This window comes from Mytilus trossulus, chromosome 8 (assembly GCF_036588685.1).
Source record: "Mytilus trossulus isolate FHL-02 chromosome 8, PNRI_Mtr1.1.1.hap1, whole genome shotgun sequence".
NCBI classification, from domain to species: domain Eukaryota; kingdom Metazoa; phylum Mollusca; class Bivalvia; order Mytilida; family Mytilidae; genus Mytilus; species Mytilus trossulus.
This window is the reverse complement of record NC_086380.1, coordinates 48,042,877-48,061,667: the sequence shown is the minus strand read 5'-3', so window position 1 is coordinate 48,061,667 and position 18,791 is coordinate 48,042,877. Positions and strand designations below refer to the sequence as shown.

Here is an 18,791-nt window from a genome sequence, read left to right as displayed (position 1 = left end):
CATGCATATTGCCATCACAGGATTTTTACACAATGGTTCACGCTAAGGTCACTTTGCATGTGGAAAATACGTTGGCAAATTGCTTTCTGGAAGCAATCAATTAAAAAATGTAAACTTTTTCTAAATGTGGACAAATTAAAGAATTTTCTTCAGAAAAAAATATATGTACATAGGTTTAATAATGAAAACTATCCATTTTGTTATAAAAAAACATTTGCATGTTTTTTTTAATTTGAGGTTTCATGACTTTAAAGTTATTTATACAAGGATATCAAATATGTAATCTGATGATAATAAAGACATGATAAAAAGTAGACATATATGTGTACATTTGTATTCACAATTGTCAATCTTAGGTTAACCATGTTCTCTTGAAAACTATGAAGAAACAGTATAAGAAATTGTCAGAAAATTGTATAATTTCAGGGCCATTATATGTATTGGTTGAACTTGCTCCACATGGTAACATGCGAGACTACTTGAGATCAAGAAGACCACATAATTCTGCAGGATACAAAAAGCAAGATTTAGAAAAAGGCTCATTCAAACCATTAACAGAAAAAGACTTGATATCATATGCCTACCAGATAGCCAGAGGAATGGAATACCTGGCATATAGAAAGGTTAGATTTAGATTTAAACTTTTTTGTGAATAATTTTAGTTTATAGACATTTAATGCTAATTTATTCTTTGATTAAAAAGATGAGAGTTATTATTATGTTATTAGAACATAAAGAGAATCTTCATAGCTTCATGATATTGTGCTTTTTGTCTAGCCTTCGACTTTAGTTGAAAAAGTGAGACATAGCAATCCTACATTCCGTCCACGTCAGCGGCAGCTGTGTCCTCAAATATTCACTCTGTGGTTTAATGTTTTTAAAATTTTAATAACTTTCTTAAACTATACTGAACTTCCACACTGTTTATGATCATAAATCAAGAAGTAAATTTTGTACAAAAAAAAAGTTCATTTTTTCCGTATTTTACATACAAATGGACTTAAATTTTCTGCGGTGAAATATTACAATCACTCTGTGGTTTAACTTTTTAAAATTTTTACAACTTTCTTAAACTATACTGGGTTTGTACCAAACTTGAACAGAAGCTCGTTTATGGTCAGAAAATAGTATCCAGAAGTAAATTTTGTAAAAATTAAGTTCCATTTTTTCCATATTTTACGTATAAATGGACTTAAATTTTCTGCAGTGAAACATTATATTCACTCTGTAGTTAAAGTTTTTAGAATTGCAATAACTTTCTTAAAATATCCTGGGTTTGTACCAAACTTTGACATTAGCTTGTTTATGATCATAAAACAGTAGCCAGAAGTAAATTTTGTAAAAAAATAAATCCATGTTTTTCTGTATTTTACTTTTAAATGGACTTATTACCCGGCCACGTCCACTTGTATTTTTTGTCCATCTGATGAGTTAAGCCTTTTTCAACTGATTTTTATAGTTCGTTCTTATGTTGTACTGTTATACCACTGTCCCAGATTAGGGGGAGGGTTGGGATCCCGCTAACATGTTTAACCCCGCCACATTATTTATGTATGTGCCTGTCCAAAGTCAGGAGCCTGTAATGCAGTGGTTGTTGTTTGTTAATGTGTTACATATTTGTTTTTCGTTCATTTTTTTACATAAATAAGGCTGATAGTTTTCCTCGTTTGAATTGTTTTACATTGTTGTATTGGGGCCTTATATAGCTGACTATGCTGTATGGGCTTTGCTCATTGTTGAAGGCCGTACGATGACCTATAGTTGTTAATGTTTGTGTCATTTTGGTCTTTTGTGGATAGTTGTCTCATTGGCAATCATACCACATCTTCTTTTTTATATTAGATCTTCCGCTAGGAAACAACACATTCACTCTGTGGTTTAAGTTTTTGAAATTTTAATAACTTTCTTATACTATTTCTAATTTGCACAAAATAGATATAGGAAGATGTGGTGTGAGTGCCAATGCGACAACTCTCCATCAAATTAACAATTTATAAAAGTAAACCATATGCATTATAGGTCAATGTACAGCTTTCAACCCGGAGCCTTGGCTCACACAGAACAAAAAGCTATAAAGGGCTCCAAAATTACTAATGTAAAACCATTCAATCAGGAAAACCAACGGTCTAATATATATAAAAAAACAAGAAACGAGATACATGTATAAATCACATAAACAAACGACAACATCAGATTCCTGACTTAGGACAGGTGCAGTGGGAATAAACGTTTTAATGGTACCAAACCTTCTCCCTTTTTCTGAAACAATAGCATAACATCACAACATAGAAAACCACACGATAAAATATCAATTGGAAGGCTTATAACTCAATCAAAAAACATAAATTAGCACACTATGAACGAATAAATATGAACTGCGATACCTGAATGCAAATGTACAGTTAATAAAATATTAGGGACAAACATTCAAGGCCAAAAAGCAAGCAAACAAGTCCAAACAAAGCCATGGCAAGACACCACCACGAAATATTTAACCCTTCGAAAATAATCACTTTTTTGAAGAAAAAAAGAAGTGAAAATTAGTAGATATTCCAAATAAGGCCAATTAAAATTAATTGATAGATTTTCATCCCCGCCTGCCCCTCTGAAATCTTCCCGCCCCGATTTTTTATGCCCCACCTACGATAGTAGAGGGGCATTATGTTTTCTGGTCTGTGCGTCTGTTCGTTCGTCCGTCCGTCCGTTCGTTCGTTCGTCCGTTCGTTCGTTCGTTCGTCCCTCTGTCCCGCTTCAGGTTAAAGTTTTTGGTCGAGGTAGTTTTTGATGAAGTTGAAGTCCAATCGACTTCAAACTTGGTACACTTGTTCCCTATGATATGATCTTTCTAATTTTAATGCCAAATTAGAGATTTTACCCCAATTTCACGGTCCACTGAACATAGAAAATGATAGTGTGAGTGGGGCATTCGTGTACTGAGGACACATTCTTGTTTTATTTTTGAAAAAATTACGATTTCCGGATTTTGTTCATTTCCGTTACCGGTAACTGTTGATAATCAGAATTTCATGAAACTTTGTAGATAATAAGGACTTACTATGTAGATGTGCATATCGACAGGAAATTACGATTTTTTTTTTGTAGGAGTTATGCCCCTGTAACTTAGAACTTTGGCCAAAATATACTACTGCAACAGTTTGTCATCCAAACTTCTCTGAAACCACACAACAGAATTTCATGAAACTTTGTAGATAATAAGGACTTACTATGTAGATGTGCATATCGGCAGGAAATTACGATTCAATTTTTATTGTAGGAGTAATGCCCCTTTAACTTAGAATTTTGGCCAAAATATACTACTGCAACAGTTTGTCATCGCAACTCCTCTGAAACCACACAACAGAATTTCATGAAACTTTGTAGATAATAAGGACATACTATGTAGATGTGCATATCGACAAGAAATTACGATTCAATTTTTTTCTAGAAGTTATGCCCCTTTTACCTAGAATTTTGGCCAAAATATACTACTGCAACAGTTTGTCATTGCAACTTCTCTGAAACCACACAACAAAATTTCATGACACTTTGTAGATAATAAGGACATACTATGTAGATGAACTTATTGCAGGAAATTACGATTCAATTTTTTTTCTAGGAGTTATGCCCCTTAGAACTTAGAATTTTGGCCCAATTATACTACTGCAACAGTTGAAACTTTGTAGTTTATGAGGACATAATATGTTAATTGTGCATATCCACAAGAAAATTTTTATCAGTTGACTTTTGTAGAGTTATGAGTCTTTGAACTTAGGAATCTGGTGAGATTTTGTTTGTCAAGTGACAATGTGGGGGTGTGGGGTATGTGAGGTTCTTTAATTTTTTTATTAAAATTATTTTTAGGGTTTCCCCTTAGCAAATCATGGACTTTGCAAGGGGAAGGGTTTATCATTTTGTGGAGCAAGATCACTGGGTACTTCTACTTTTTTTCCAGTGTGCTATATTCACAAATATCAGTTTAAAGTGTCTTTTATACCATCTCTTGGGCAGGTAACAAGTAACTTTCTAGTGGTATACTAATTAAGTATAACTGATTTTTCTTTTCAGATACTGATAACATGCCTGTCTACATCACCCAGGTATTGTACATATATCAAAGATAAATTAGGTCCAGAAGACAAAGCTACTCTGCATTTTATTGGACCTTATGATATATTAAAGGCAAGGGAGAGGAGCCAGCTGATAAAAGCTTTTCTACGTTTAGGAAACCGACAAAGATTAGGAATACCAAAAGTATAATCTGCCTTTTGTGTTACTAGAATCTGCTCACCCTATCAAAGCTAAAGTGAATACCAAAGTTGATTCATAGTAATGAATATAGAGGTGTAATACCACCAAATCATGGTACGTCACATCTGGTTGCATACGAAAGTAGGTCTTAAAAAATATTCCCTTGAATTTGACCGTTGTAGGTAATTAATCCTACATTTTATTGCAGTAAAACTATTTCTGTGTCATAAACATATGTCTTGGGTATTTCAAAACACCATTATTTTTATTTGTGATTTCTATAGAAAATTTTGTAATCTTGAGGTTACATGGTTACTAAACCTTGTACACAGATAGAATAAGAGGAGAAATTTGATTGGTTAACTTCCAATGATTTTTATTTTCTTATATGCAATGAAATGTTATGTGAAACTTTTTCTATAGAACTGGACAGGATAAAACTTTACTCATGCCAAGTATTTCTTTATTTGAAACAAAGATAAATTCTGCACAATTTTTTGAAAAGTGCAAATTTAACAAAGACTAATAGGGGAAAATCAATGATGGTATTACACCTAGAGGTGGAATCTCTTAAAATACATTTATTTTTTAGTACAAAATCTTAGTGAAATTGTTGCCACAACATTTTGTAATTCAAGAACAAAGCAACAAAAAGTTTATTTATACAGCATCAGAGTTATTTTCAGAGCTAGATATAAAGATATGTATATATATTAACATTATTGTGACATAGGAAATGTACTAGAAAATGCAAGAATGGTGAAATTCATCTATTATCCATTACTTATCATCCCCTGTTTGACACATTGCAAGGGACATAGAAATACCCTGCATCCATCCAGTCTTGTAAGTGCTCTCCTGTGTACTATTCTTGCAAGATATTTATAGAATTTATATTGAAGGTCAGCAATGTCTAGAACAAGTTTGAAAAATCAGTGCAGATCAATTTTTATGCCCCCGCCATAGCGGAGGGGGTATTGCGATTAACCCTTGTCCGTCTGTACGTCCGTCCCAAAATTGGTTTCCCTTCTCTAACTTTAGTTTGCCTCCACCAAATGTTATGAAATTTATACACAATGCTTATTACCACAAAAACACAGATCAAGTTTGAATTTTGGTGGCGTCACTTTTACTGTTCTAAAGTTATGCCCTTCTACAAATGGAAAAATTGTTGACTTTTTGGTATCCCTTCTCTTACTTTAGTTTGCCTCAACCAAATGTTATGAATCTTATGTTGTGTTTTGTGTACTATTGTTTGTCTGTTTGTCTTTATCTTTTGTAGCCATGGCGTTGTCAGTTTATTTTTGATCTAGGAGTTTGAATGTCCCTCTGGTATCTTTCGCCCCTCTTATATGCACAATGCCAATTACCACAAAACACAGATCATGTTTCAATTTTTGGGGCGTCACTTTTACCGTTCTTGTATAAAAATTACCATCATGTAACATCTATCAGCCCAGCCCTGACATATAAAAGTATATTTACAGTAAACATCTTATTTATTTGTAAACCTGTTTTCTCTTAACCATACATACAGATTTTATTACTATTTGCCTTTTTAGTTCACCTGGCACGAGGTCCACTGTGAGCTTTTGACATCACTTATTGTCAACTGTCGTCTTCTGTTAAATTATACATAGATCATCTCCTCTGCAACTACTAAACCAAATTTAACCAAACATGGCAAAAATTATCAACGGGATATCTATTTTAAAAAGTGTGTCATCTCAACCTGCCTGCCGACAAACATGGTTCACATGGCTAAAAATATAAGAGCAATTTTTGTCTATTAACTTGAAAGCGCTATAGATAAAGAAAATTGGGCAGGAACAAATATTTCAGAATGATGAGATCTACATAATATCATTTGACATCAAAACTGTCAGATCACTTCTTATACGAGTTATTGCCCTTAATTGAGTTTAGTAAAAAGTTATGTTTGCCTATTATTTCGAATTATGATAGATAGACAGAAACTTTAAATAGCAAAAATGATCAACAAGACAAGAAAATTAATAAATAAGTCAACATTATTGAAATCCCCAGTCAACCCCTTATTGAAGTTGTTGCCCTTTAATGACGATGTTTCCCTTTTTTTCCAGGATTACCAATTTCTTGAAAACTATGATAAATAAAACTTTAAAATGCAAAAATTATTGGCAAGACAAGATCAACAAATAAGTCAATATTTTGCAGTTTTGTCTATTTCCTTGAAAACTATATAGATAGATAAAAAATTGTAATAGAAAAATGATCACCAGGACAACATCTACAGATAAGCCATAATGGCTGAAATCTTTAGTTGATTTGATTAAATTTTTTGAGTTATTTACCATTTAATGATAATTATTACTATTTTTTTTCTTTTTTGCCTTTTATCTTGAAAACTATAATAGATATATAGAAACTTTAAAAACAAAAAAATATTCAGCTGAATAGAATCTACAAATGTGTTAAAATGACTTAAATTGCAAGTTAACTAATAAAGTTATTCTCCTTTTATGATGATTTTTACTTAAAAGTGGCCATTCTGAAAGATGCAGGTGAGCAACACAGGCTCTTTAAGAGTTCTGTTTATTGACAAAAGCATTAAAAGACAGGTGTTAAATTTTAACTGAATGTATTCGACTTTGTTCTTATATCTATATTGTTATTCTTATTTGTGCATATGCAAAAATGATGGCAGTTATTTATACACATTAATAGATAACTTGTAAAAGAAATATGTGATATTTAAACAAAAAATAATCTACTTGATTGTGTTTTACTTTGAATATAAGTTTGCTTTCTATTATTATGGACAATAAAATCAATTCTTACTTTGTTTCTGTTTAAGATGATGAATTGTGCAGGAACATATATATAAATAGTAACAATATAATGCATTGAACTTTCTTGACCAGATTTTATTTTTACCTGAGCCACAACAAAACTTCAGACTCGCCTATAAAATGCTATATTTTTGAGTAACTACACATTCAAATAATTTATTTAATAAATAGTGTTTTTTTATTTTAATCAGTATATTACGGGTGAAATATTCTATATATTAACTAAATTTTTAAAGAGAGTTTTCAATTGCAAAAATTGTACTTGCTAAACATGTAATCAATTTGAATGATTAGTTGAAATCAAGTACAAATACTTTATTTATATATAACTTATCTGAATTTGTAAATTGGTGTGAAATTTTAAAGTTATTACTCTTTACTTTGAATCATTTACATTTATAGATATATATATGTATATACACTTATAACATTCATAACATTATTGCAAAATTAATTTTAATCAATATAAAATTTCATTTCATTTTTGTATACATTATTTAACGATCATAATTATGTGAACTATCTGATGTTGCTACATTTTGCATTTATTCATCTACATATATGTATGTCTCACCTTGCAACATCACTATCATATTTGAATCATTTATTGTTAAATGTTCATTCACTATTTGTATATATTAAATGAATATATGTGTATAATTTGTAGTTAATCATTATCTTAAAATAAATTTGTAAGTGGTGGTTATATGAGAAAATAAATTTGTAAGTGGTGGTTATATGAGGAGTGTTTTTGATTTACTACAAAAAATACTCGTTTTGATGTTGAAATCTAGATACAGGTACACCAGTCTTCATTTTAGTTCTTTAAATTTTGGACTCAAAAAGAGATGTGACAAAGCACAATGAAAATTAGTTTTTTCTTCTACTTTGCAAATTAAGTTAAATGTTGAAGGTTTTTTGGCTAAAGATCTATGGGTTTTATTTCAATTCCTGAATACTTACATAATTATGTTACTTCGTGTGGAATTTTGTTTGACCACTGTCTAACATATCCCACTGTCCACATAGGGTAGTTGGTTTGTCTAGCTAACTCCTACAGTGTTCTAGCTAGAACATTTATATTATGTAGGGTGTTAGTACATATTCTAAAGGTGTGCACATTATCAGGATTTGCATGTTCCTTATATTTTCCACAAATGAAAGGATGTTGAACTTTCTCATTTTTAACTCACTTGGGGTGCACAGAAATGCTATGTTGAGGTATATGTACATTTAGTGTTTGTACCAAAAATATCAGATGACTTATTAAAGTGTAACCCCATTAAAATGAAGATTGTTTGCTAGTTTCCATGTTTTTACCTGAATACTTAAAACTTATATTATATCGTAAGAAACTGCCATAGGAATTAATAATCAGCAAAACAAGATCTGTAGAACATTGTAGAAAATAAGGTCATAGTGATTGACCTTATATAACACAGGTCCCTGGTGTACATAACATAGGAGGCTGTAGTGCACCTTGTATAACACAGGTCCCTGTTGAATGTAACAGGAGGGTGTAGTGCACCTTATATACATGTAACACAGGTCCCTGTTGAATGTAATAGGAGGGTGTAGTGCACCTTATATAACACAGGTCCCAGGTAAATGTAAACAGCAAAAATGTTCAGCAAAGTAAGATCTACAAAAAAGTTTAACGACAAAAACTATCAATTGACCCCTTAAGGAGTTAATGGCCTTTAAGGACAATTTTTAAGTTTCTAACTTTTAAAATCTTCTCATATGAATCTAGTATAAATTTTGTATTTTATTTCTTTGTACATGTTGTATGTCAAGAAACATAGACACTGGCTAAAATGGAACATATGGGTAAAATGCATTTATATGCTTTTGAAGAAAATATGACCGATACAATGAACATTTAAATGGCATTTTTAAGCCACTCATTAATATGGGCGCATTGCATTTGCACCAATTTTTTCAAAAATCCAATCTTTCATTTGCGCCACAAGGTTATATTTCATTTGCGCCAAAAATAAAAACTTCATTTACGCCATTTTACATGTATTGTATAGAGGAAAAGTTCAATATCCGTGAATAACATTTGTGTTTACAATATTCCCCCTGGAGAACTGAAGGAGTTCATACACATTTCTAATACAAAACTGAGAGTCACTAAGGTTTGGAATTATATAGTTTGAGGTGTCAAGATGGACATTAATATTGTCAATTTAGAGACAAACAAACAAAATGGTCTGTATTTTAGGATGGACACACATATATGTTATCATATGTTCTGAAAAATTTGGAAAGCCAGAAGACAAAAAAAAAAAACAATTATTAAAACTTAGAATGAACATGCTTGTCGAAATATTATTTTCAAATCAAACAGAGAATAAATTAGTCATATGAAATGAGTGAGTGGTGAAAAATAATGTTTATCCTATTCTTGATCCAATGTATGTATATATCATAAACTTAGTCCTTTGTGCACGATTTTATCATTTTTTATGCAAATATATTGTATAATCGTCAATTTTTTCTCTCTGCCTGTTATGATTTAACAAATATGGCTTCTCATTAAATGCCATGGTAAAAACCTAAGGTATTCATAACAAATATGTGATAATGAAACTTTCCATATAGTCATAAAAGACATATGCATATTTTTTTTAATTTTGAGGTTTCTTATGACTTTAAATATTTATATTACCATAGTATGTTAGTTTTCTCATTCTTATTGTTTTACATTTGTCAGTTTGGGGCCTTTAATATCGACTATACGGTAAGGGCTTTCATTGTCAAAGGCCATACGATGATCTATAGTTGTTAATTTCTATGTCATTTTGTTTCTTGTAGAGAGTTGTTTCATTTTTTTTGGCAATCATATTACATATTTTTAAATCAATTTTAATAAATTTAGTTTTTTTTTTTTTTTTAGAGCAAACAGGTACAATTCTTCATTTATCCTCTTTGTAAATACCCTGTAATCATCATTTTTTGGGGCGAATGGAAGAAAACAACATTAATTAACTATATACCTGTGTTTACCAGTAAAATGGCGCAAATGAAATATGGTTTGTGGCGCAAATGAAAGATTTTTTTGGCGCAAATGAAATGCCAATTGACGCAAAAGCAAAGCACTGATTAATACATATTGAAAAACAAAAATACCAGGTGAACTATATAGGCTCCTTAGAACCTGTAGAAGCCACTTTTTAAATGTTATCATTACTATTTACTTAATCTTGAATCAAACATTTAGGGCACTCTATATGACTACCATTATTTATATACATATAATTTAATTATTTTTTTATAATTTTTCTTATTTAACAATTTGTACATTTATTTGTTGTTGTTGTTTAATTCATGTACTTATTTACAATGCATAGGGAAACAAGGATAGAAACCTGATATTGTTTGAGAACAGTACCCTCCTAAGTTCTATTTTAAGCTTGCTTCACTTTGAATATATATATATGAAATTGAAAATAAGATACTTTGAAATGTATACTTTACTGTGATTGAAGCCTGAGTTCTTTGATATAATTGATTCATAACATCTATATGATCTACAAACTAACAAAATTAAACATGTTTACCCCAAAAGGTACTTCCAAATTTTTATAAGACCGCACAGAATTTTTTAGGATTTTGTATAATGCTATGATGTTTTCGTCAGCGTCCGAAGACACATTTGGTTTCCAGACAACAACTTAAGTTAAAGTGAATGAGTCTTTATAAAATTTTAAAAGAAGGTTAAATACCATATAGGGAAGGTTGGGATTGAATTTGGGGGCTATGGTACCAACAGTTTATTAATTGGGGGCCAAAAAAAGCATTTTTGTAGTTTCCAGACATTAACTTGTGTGCAAGTGTATGGATCTCTCTCAAATTTCTAAACGATTAGGGAGGTGGATCATTTGACCAGTAATGCAGACATTATAGTTTGTTGACTGTTGTTACATTTATACATGTTTATACTTCCTCATTTTACTAATGAATCTTAATGAATTTATATTTAAATTTTATTCAATTTTTTATATTAATTATAAATTATGAATTTTCAAAGGTTACTTCTTTTAATGTTTATTTATTTACATGTATGTACATCTCATCACCTAACAATATTTCTATTCTATTTTAATCATTTGTTATTGACTATTCAATCACTTTATTAGATTATGTAAATGTAAATGTATGTGTATGATTTTTTGTTTATCATTATAATTAAAATTGTGTGGGATATTGAGGTCTCTTTGCTTGTCTTGTATTTCTCTGTTTAACACACTAGAAATGAATGTGCTTACAAATTGTAAACTGATTTGTGAAATTGCTAGTCGAAGATCTAAATTGTATAGTCAAACTTGTAGATCTACACAGCCTTACTTGTACATGTACTATACGGGTAATCAGAATATTATACATAGCACTGTCATTCTTATAGATGTATATTACCCAGAGTTTTCCCTAGAATTTCAAATAGCACAATGGAAATTAACATAGCACTGGTCTGCCAAAAATTATAGCACCATGGCCTCTGTACATTTCATCATAAAATCAGCCAAGATAGCACCATGGTATCAAATATAGTAATAGGGTACCACAGTGCTTTAAGGCCCCAGGGAAAACACTAAAACAGTTAAACACGACATTATACAGCACACTGTCATACTCATATATGTACTTTACCAGCCGTCACAACATAATACAGGGCACTTGTCATTCCCATAGATGTACTTTACCAACAATCCGAACATAATGCAGGGCACTTGACTCAGGGGCGGATTTAGGCGGGGGCGTGGCGGGCGTGCGCCCCCCTAAAATTTGCAAAGCATGGGTTGTCTTAACTAATTTTAGTATTAGAAGAGACCATTCCATCTTTTTTAACATTCAAAGTATATAAAACAGTCAGTTCAACAGAATCATTATGATTACTAATCAACTGACTGGCTACGATTTATTTAATTCTATATATATTATATACTTCAAAGGAAGGTGTCAAACGCGGAGCTGCGTTTGGTGAAAAATAAAATAGGTTTTAAGCAGTTAAAGTACAAACAATTGTTGCATTGTATTTGCGGTTTTTATAATCAATTTCTTTGATAATCGAAGTTCCAATACATCACTAACCCTTACTCACTTTCACAATTTCATCATGGCACGGCCAAAAAAACAGTCCAGGCTCAGACCAGGTGACTGATATTTTCTTAATGTCCTTAATGAAAGATAGAAATACTGTTTCAAGCGAAAGGTTAGTTTATAATTCGTATCTCTGTGTCTTTATATATTTCTTACTTGCAACCTGAAAATTTTGCAGAATTATGTACCACATTACATACATGGGATCCCAGAAGACAAACACAACTTCGTAAATGCATCTCATTCTAATTTTGGTGGTTTGTGGCGAACACAGTAAAGTCTGGCACGACCAGTAAAAACAGATATTATGAAAGAACAATTAAAAATCACGGCGAAAAGTAGAAATTTTCGTTTGCAAAATCTAATACTAGTATTGGTCAGGTGAGCTGTTGTGATCTGTCTCTTCTCACTTTGCTTCCATCGGTCCGCCCGTCTATCTGTCAACTCTTCACTTTTCCATCGTCTTAACCAAGTTTGTCGGGGCTGGTGTTATGGAGTGTTAAAGTAATTCTTAAGTGAACCGGTTTCATTTCACATTATCGAAACCATGTACAACTGGCTTAGACACATTGAATATCTGCAAACAAGGGTTATATATTTTTGTGATGTTTCTGTATTTTTGTCACAACTACCAGCACCATGTCTTGCAAGGATTGGTTGAGATATTTATTACCTGATATTGTAGATTGTTGTCAGGGTGGATTTATGCGGTTTCTGCTTGAAACTTTAATTTCTCGCTCATTTTACCTCACAATAGTTCGAAATATATCTATATTGCACCCCTTTTAGAAGAATATTTCAATATTTGTCATATTTGTCTCTAGATCTCTTTCCATACAAGTTTCATTCTGGGAAAAAAAACCAAAACAAAATCAATCTTACTCTTACTAGTAGATATTCTATACAGGTAAAGAGAACATTATTCAGAGCACTCATACTAGTAGACGTACAATACCAGTAAAGAGAACATAATTTCACTCATACTTGTAGATGTACTATACCGGTAAAGAGAATATTATTCAGAGCACTCATACTAGAAGATACACTATACCGGTAAAGGGAACGTTATTCGGAGCATTCATATTAGTAGATGTACTATATCTGCAGAGTACATTTATCAAAGCTCTCATACTAGTATGTGTACTTAACCTGCAAAGAAATCATTTTTCAGAGAACTCATACTAGCAGATGTACTATACCGATAAAGAGAACATCATTCAGAACACTCATACTAGTAGGTGTACTATAATTACAAAGAAAACAATATTCAGAGCACTCATACTACTAGATGCACTTCACCGGTAAACAATGGATATGAAAATATTATTCAGAGCACTCATACTAGTATATCCACTATATTGGTAAACAATGGTAAAGTGAACAATATTCAGAGCACCAATACTAGTAAAATACAGTATACCGGTAAAGAGAACATTATTCAGAGCACTCATACCAGTAAAATACACTATAACGGTAAGGAGAACATTATTCAGAGCACACGTACTAGTATATCCACTATATTGGTAAACAATGGTAAAGTGAACAATATTCAGAGCACTCATACTAGTAGAATTACTATACAGGTAAAGAGAACAATATTCAAAGCATGCATACTACTAGATGCACTTCACCGGTAAACAATGGATACAAGAATATTATTCAGAGCACTCATACTAGTAGATTCACTACCGGTAAACAATGGTAAAGTGAAAATTATTCAGAGCACTAATACTAGTAGGTGTACTCTACCGTTAAAGAGAACATTAATTAGAGCATTCCTACTAGTTGATGCACTATATAGGTAAACAATGGATAAGAGAACATTATTCAGAGCACTCATACTAGTAAAATACACTATACCGGTAAAGAGAACATTATTCAGAGCACTCATACTAGTAGAATTACTATACAGGTAAAGAGAACACTATTCATCTAGCCCCTATCATCATGCCAGGCATAGTCGTTACTAAAAAAAAACAATAAATTTCTTCTGATCTGAGAAACAATTCGACATTTTAGCAAAATGTTTATTATTGATACTGATGATCCACCACAAAGTTATATAATAGAACTATACAAATACATGTAAATGTAGTAAGCAAATACATGTACATAAAAAAGGACGCGGTATGATTGCCAATGAGACAATTCTCCACAAGACCAAAATGACACAAAAATTACTTCAGGTCACCGAATGGCCTTCAAAAATGATCAAGCTCATATCGCGTTGTCAGCTATGAAAGGCCCCTAAATGACAATGTAAAAAAATTCAAACGAGAAAACGGCCTTATTTGTATACAAACAAAAAACAACAACAATTCCATCTATTCCAACTTGAAGTCTATTTGAGTCTACGACAAGCAGAACATGATATTTTATACCATTGAATATTGAAGCCATATAGTCATGAAGATCGATTACTTGATTGGTGTTCCGTTAACGTAGCCGCAAAACAAAAACTCGAGAGCTACTTTTGAATATTTCTACAATTTTAAGTAGTTTTCAACTCACAAACACAATAATATTTTCAACATTTATTAAAATATTTTTTTTTTACATTTTTTTATGTGTTACATTTTTGTTTTTCGTTCAATTTTTGTGCATAAAGAAGGCCGTTAGTTTTCTTGTTTGAATTGTTTTACATTGTCATTTCGGGGCCTTTTATAACTGACTATGCGGTATGGGCTTTGCTCATTGTTGAAGGCCGTACGATGACCTATAGTTGATAATTTTTGTGTTATTTTGGTCTCTTGTGCAGAGTTGTCTCATTGACAATCATAACACATCTTCTTTTTTATATTTATATGAGTATATTAAATAAACATGTTTATACCAAGCTAAGTCAGTTTATATATTGTTTTTCGTCTGACTATACAAAAGGCGAGGAGAGTTACTTTGATAGATCAGGTTGACTGATAAGCTGTCTATATAAAGTAATGGGACAATGCATGGCATGAAGACATCACCAAATCACCGTATGCAATACTCAAAAAGGCATCCAGAGCTTACCATATAGTCATCAACTACCCACCAACAGGCCGTGAACTTTGGTTGGCTCTTAACTCAAATCCAAGAGCACAGCAAAATGTCAAAATATTCTATTCAAACTGGGTGACCTGTGAGAAAAACATTGAAATTTTCCAAAGAAATACACACACCCCTCAACTTTTAATAAGGAGATTTGGTATTAATGCAAATGAGTCAACTATCCACAGGGGCTTGTTTAGTATAGGATAGCAATCGCCATTGACAGTAAAACCTCGTCTGACCCACTAAACAAGCCCCTGTGAACTATCCCACAAAGTTCAAATGTAGAGGATGTGAGCAATTATATAAAGGCAACCATATAATCTTTAACAATGAAAAAAACATACGGTATTGTCGGCTACAATAGTTCATGAATTGAAAAATATGAAACAGTTCAATTGAGAAAAATAACGGCCTATTTTAAAACAACATGAATTACGAAAAACACATATAAAAGACATCAACAAACGACAACCACTGAACTACATGCTCCTGAGTTGGAGCAGGCACATGCAATATATTGTGGCGTTTAACATGCTTGTAAACAGCTGGGACAGTTTTGTTACAGCACAGCATAAGAACAAACTATAAAAATCATAAAATATTCAGAATCTTTTCACTAATTCATTATGATCTCTTATATATGGAGAAAGAATAAAAAAAAACCTAACAATTCCAGGATTTTATTGTGAGCCTGTGCATGTATGGCGACACATGTCACCATCCTTATATATTTTTTAGATAAATTGCTTCAAAGTTGACCGATATGCATAGAATTTGGCAGAAAAAGGATGACATTACTTAATATAGAGTAACGTTTTTTTTATTTCCCCTGTCTGGTTTCGTAAATTTCCTATCAATTCTAACTGATTTAGTTTTATTTCCAACTAACAGGGTGGATCTGAGATTCAGCTTTCAAAATTTCATTGGGTGAACAGTGATTTTCAAGTACAATTTGAATTGATTGATTTGAGGTTGCAAAATGTCCGGTGGCAAATATTTCAGGCATGTTCAGGACCATACAATACATTTTGAAATTATTGTGTAAAAAAACCCCACACATTTATAGATCTAATGCAGCCATCAAAAAGGTTACAAAAAACATCCCATCAGTTGTAAAAGTGAAAGATAAAATAATACATGTTTTAATGTAGTATATTCTCTGTATATGATGTAAACGTTTGGGTAGTGTGCATAGTTGCAGACAAACCTTGCAAATTGTATGTATTAAATTTAAGTTCAATTAACATTCTGTAGTTGCTTAACGTCCAGTGGCAAATATTTCATGCATATTCAGGACGATACCAATTGTGTACTAACTTTTATGGTGATAAGTATTGTGTAAAAGTTTCATAACATTTTGTTGAGGCAAACTAAAGAAAGAAATACAAAACAAAAAATTCAGCAACTTTTTTCCTCTATAAAGAGGCATTGCATAGAACAGTGAAAGTGACACCACCAAAATTCAAAGTTGATCTGTATTTGGTGGTTTTAAGCATTGTGTATAATTTTAATAACATCTGGTAAAGACAAACTAAAGTTAGAGAACATAAACGGAAAATTCAGCAATTTTTCTATCTGTAAAGGGGCATAACTCTTGGACGGTTTAAGTGACACCACCAAAATTCAAACTAAGTCTGTGTTTTATGGTAATAAGCAATGTGATTAAGTTTCATAACATTTGGTTGAGGCAAACTAAAGATAGAGAACAGAAACCAACTTTGGGACGTACTGAAGGACGGACAAGGGTAAACCTTAATGCCGCCTCCGCCACTGCGGGGGCATAACAATGTGTAAATATAGCAATTGATTAAATTAGGCAAAATTCAATGAATGGTCATTGCACATGGTTGTCATAAAGGTTTGAGAATCAAAACAGTATATAATAGTTAGGACCAGCAAATTGTCCTCAAGGCCACAAGGAAAATATGTTTTGAGAACCATAAAAAAAATCGATTATTCTGCCGTATACAAATAATAATCAGTTAGGTTTTTAAAAATAATAATAATAGACAAGCTGTCCTTTTCCACCATATACAATAGAAACATTGACAAATTCTTGCACAATTTAATGTAGATCGTTGGTATATTTTTCCTCAGATAGAACATGTAGAATTTGTATGCCCCCACCGTAGCAAAGGGGGCATTAAGTTGTACCCTTGTCCGTAAGTACGTCCGTTCCAGAGTTATACATAAAAAGTGCTGACTTTTTTGTTTCCGTTCTCTAACTTAAGTTCATGAAGTTTGCCACAACCAACTGTTTTGAAACTTATACACAATGCTTATTTCCATAAAATTCAGAACAGTTAGAATGTTATTGGATAATGTTAAGTTAATGTGATACTTGTATTAAAATCTTTACATAACACTTACAGAGTTTCAAAAGTAATTCAATGATAAATAACAAGTAATCCTGTGTTAGGATGCTAACACAAAAGTCACCAAAACGGACCCCAAATCATTGTTTTACGGTATCCATGATGCCACATAACCTGTGTGTAAAGTTTCATTAAATTTAAAGGATTTTGATTTTTTTCACATTTTTGCCGTTTCCATGGTTACGGCGGCCATTTTGGAAATTTTAAAGTCAAAAGTAATGTCTACATATGGTTGGCAACATTTGTTTAAAGTTTCATCAATTTTGAAGCATTTTGAAAATTTTCACATTTTTGGAGTTTCCATAGCAACGGCGGCCATTTTGGAAATTCCGAACTAAAAAGTGAAGTCTACATTAGCTTCACAACATATGTTATAAGTTTCATTTAATTTGAAGCATTTTGATGTTTTTCTTATTTTTGCTGTTTCCATGGTTACGGCGGCCATTTTGAAAATTCCAAAGTGTCTCTTCTGCTGCAAATTGTTCACTCCATAATTATATACCATCATATACCATGAAATGTCTCTAGAACAAATTTAACATTGATGTTCTAGAATATTCCATGAAAATTCACCCCCCTCAAATTATGCCATGGAGACCCCCTACTGAAATAAAATTAGTGCCAAGTTGAAGCAGACATGTGTCTCTAAATATTCATAAGAGAATATATAATTCCATCTACTCTACATACAGTGGAAAATTTAGGAAATGTAAAAAAAAATTGACCCCACCCATCTTTGAGCCCCCCTAATTATGCCAAGATGACACCCTGGTATCATGGACATTGGGTTCTGCATCCCCCATGATGCAGACCCTTACCCAGAAAAAATATAAAATTTCCATCCTCTACTCCTTCCAAGAAAATGGTAGGACCGTTTAAGGGGTTAGAAAAAGAAAAATAAGAATAATAATAACTAGATTTGTAATTGCCAGCAATAACGGATGGCACCCTTCCCCAATTGCCAGGACAACGGCAGCCATTTTTGAAATTCCAAAGTCAAAGAGCACATCAGCACATGCCATTTACCATTTTTGTAAAGTTTAAGAAAGATTGAAGCATTTTGAAAATTTTGAAAATTTTCACATTTTACCCGTTTCCATGGCAACGGCAGCCATCTTGACCATTCCAAAGTCAGAGGGACAACTCCACATGGTGGTCAACATTATACCATAGTTCCATCAATTTTGGTCCATTCTATTCC

The 18,791-nt window shown here is 32.1% G+C and overlaps 1 long non-coding RNA gene across 1 annotated transcript; it reads left to right on the top strand.

Moving 5' to 3' along the window:
• Positions 1 to 3,023: 3,023 nt before the first annotated feature.
• LOC134681066 (uncharacterized) lies at positions 3,024 to 9,430 on the top strand. The gene is made up of 2 exons (XR_010100565.1): positions 3,024 to 4,341; positions 4,809 to 9,430. It is a non-coding gene; the product is annotated as an uncharacterized LOC134681066 (long non-coding RNA).
• Positions 9,431 to 18,791: the final 9,361 nt, after the last annotated feature.